This window comes from Tenrec ecaudatus, chromosome X (assembly GCF_050624435.1).
Source record: "Tenrec ecaudatus isolate mTenEca1 chromosome X, mTenEca1.hap1, whole genome shotgun sequence".
Taxonomy (NCBI): domain Eukaryota; kingdom Metazoa; phylum Chordata; class Mammalia; order Afrosoricida; family Tenrecidae; genus Tenrec; species Tenrec ecaudatus.
In genome coordinates this window covers 127,360,819-127,363,825 of record NC_134548.1, presented here as the reverse complement: position 1 = coordinate 127,363,825, position 3,007 = coordinate 127,360,819, and the positions used below count along the sequence as shown (strand labels likewise).

Here is a 3,007-nt window from a genome sequence, read left to right as displayed (position 1 = left end):
TGGCCCCGCTGTGGCACCGTGGTGGCGTATCACCAGTGGCCCCGCTGTGGCACCGAGTGGGTGAGGAGCGTGCTGGCTGCCTCACACCACTCCTGGTGGATAGAAGCTGCCCCAGCTGGCCTTAGGCTGAGGCACGCGCGCGTGTGGGAGGGGCAGTGCGGTGCTGCCAGGGCAACTGGCACATTGGCATTTTGGCACTCCGTCCCAGCACCACGGGGCCTGGTGAATCCGAGGTGCTGTGCTCAGCACTAGATGTGGTGAGTTCACGCAGTGACACCGCTGCCGCTGCAGCCCGGCAGCACCGGGTTGGCCCAGCCTAGTATGCGGCCGCACTGCACAGATCTCTGAGGGGCCAGGTTCTGGGTTGAAGGAGCCAGCATGCACACAGTAAGTGGCACCATCCCAGAGAGCAAGGGGTTCTAATGGCAGCTGTCACAACTGTCACAACTGGTAGGAATTTTAACTAATTCCAAATACGGGAAGAGCCCCTCCCCCGGTTTTTTTGTTTTTTGTTGGTGTTTGCTTGTTTGTTTTTAGAAAACCTGCAATTGCCTCTTTCAGACACTCTTCTGGTAGGAAGCCAGCTGAGTGACCATGTGTTTGGCAGGCCACAGTGCCGGGAAAGCAGGGTACCTGTGGGCCTCTAGTTTCTGTCTAGCCTTAAGCTGGGCCTCCAAATCCCCAGTGCCACTAAGCCAGCTCTGGTGCGTGGGGAGTCGCTTATGTGTCAGAGTAGAACTTTACTCCATGGCTTATTTGGGGTGATATAGATCGCCAGGCCTTTATTCCGAGGCACCTCTGGGTGAACTTGAATCTCTGTCTCTGGGTTTGCAGCTAGGCACTTTCACCGTCTGCACCACCTGGAGCCTCTGGGCCCCTCTGAACACTCTTCCGTCCCCACACCACACACATGACCTCACGGAGGCTCTGCTTCTTGGTTTCAGACATGTATTTGGGGCGAGCTTGGTCCTCACGGTTTGCTCTGCTGGGGCTGTGGTCAGCCGCGGGTGGAGACGCCCTAGGGTCCCCTTTATGGGGCCCAGCCCTGGAGGGTGACTTCAGGAGAGTGACAGGCGCCACACGAAAATACTTGTCAAATATTAACAACAGGAACTTCCCGGGACTTAGAAACTGTTCCCAGTTTGTCCCGATCCTCCACCGCCTGTTGTCCCCTTAGGCACTTCCAACTCTGGACCTGCCTCCAGCCTCCTCCCCTATCTGCTGGCCGTCCGGGGTGGCCCCCCGGGGTCCGGCACATGCCACTGGGGCAAAAAGGGCATCCGGAGGAAGCCTCAACATCACAGGTACACTTGATTCCCCAGACACTCCCGCGCGCTGGAGTGAGTCTGGTGGCTGGAGAGCCTGTGCCCTCGCGCTAGCCCCTCAGCCTCGGCTGTGCCGAGTGCACCCCTGGCCGGGCCACATGCCATTCGCACGGAGCTGGCTTGGCGGCCAGAAGCCTGGATTGTTCATTCTCAGGCCTGTGGCGGTGCCTGTCTTTCCCTGGCTGCACCCGGAGCCGAGCCTGGCGCCCAGCGTGGCCTGCGTATGCCGTGGTTACAGATAAAGTTTAAAAGGGTCGCTCACACGGGGTGTTCCTGGTGGGGTCGCAGCCTGCCACAAGGATCCCTCAGTGGATCCCTTAGTGGAGAACAGTAAGCCTTCAGAACTCAAAGCCTTCAGTCCCTATTCATCTGTGATCTGCGTCTGGACTGGAGGGAGCACCTGCTTCTTCTCCAGTAGGTCCAGGTCCATGCTGCAGAAGAAGGTGTGAGACACGCTGTCCGAGCATCCTGTCTGGGGCCGGCAGCCGAGCCTCTCTTTGGGGGTCTTTATTTTAAAACCCTTTGAGGACTTAGGAGACTTTGATGGACAGAAGGGGGAGAGGGGAGGCGGGGAGCGGAGATCCGGATGTGATGATGTCGAAGGGGGACCACACAGCCATCTCGAACATCAGCACGCCGAGTGCCCACCAGCCCACACAGAACCCGTACTCCTCTCCCCGCAGGATTTCGTGGGCGGTGCACACCAGGGTCCAACAGAAAGTGCTTGTTGGTGTCTCCTGGCGCCAGGCCTCCCTTGCACATGGCAGAGTCAGTCAGCTTGATGTGCTCCTCCGAGTCTATGAACCTGCTGTCCAGCTTGAGGTCCCTGGCAAATGATGCCCTTCTCATGCAGGGAGTTCAAAGCGGTGCAGATCTCAGTGGTCGCGAGGAACATGGCATGCTCCTCTACAAGTTTCTGCTGCCACTGCCTGTGGAACACGAGGTCCTGGCCGTTGACGTACTCCATGACCAGAAACAAATGACTTGTTTGGAAGCAGAAATGGAAGCCTACCAGAGAGGGGGTGCTGGAAGCTTGCTCAAACACAGGCTTCCCTAGCTGTACCCAGCCGATGTCCGCGTCATCATGGACCAGTTCCTGAAGTTGACTTTCAGGCAGAGTCGGATGTGGCTCCCATCCATCTTAGCGCCCCTCCTTCTAGGCATGGCACTCCTGGTGACTGTCATGAGCTCACTTCGGGCCACGCGGGTGTGCTGGTCATGGCTGGAGACAAACCTGAAGGGTGGCATGGTCAGGTAAGGTGTGGCCCCTGCAGAATGCAGAAAGGAGTGTGGGGCATGTGGACCCAGGCACAAGCAGCCAATGGACGGAGGATCAGCGATTCCCTAAAGTTCAGCTCTTTAAAGCCGCCCACTCCTGCTTTCCTGTCATCGAATCACTAGGCAGCCAAGACAAGCACCTCCAACACTATGCTAGATGCTAGAGACTCCACAAGAATGAAGCAAACTGGGATATAAAAAGACTCCCCCATCTTTGTCTCCCCCAAGGAAATGCTAAACGTTAGAGGCTGTTCGCCAGCCCATGGTGGGAGGTCAGATGCTTAGCGATGTCCTCGCTAAAGGCATTCAGCCATCAGACTACTGTCTAGTCCCACCACAGGTGGGGCTCACTCCCTGCGGTTAAGGACAATGGATTACTTCCCCTTATAGCTTAGGCTAAATCA

General features: G+C 57.3%; 1 pseudogene; it reads right to left on the bottom strand.

Moving 5' to 3' along the window:
* Positions 1-1,557: 1,557 nt before the first annotated feature.
* LOC142433713 (protein kinase C zeta type pseudogene) lies at positions 1,558-2,545 on the bottom strand (annotated as a pseudogene).
* Between the last annotated feature and the right edge of the window lie 462 nt (positions 2,546-3,007).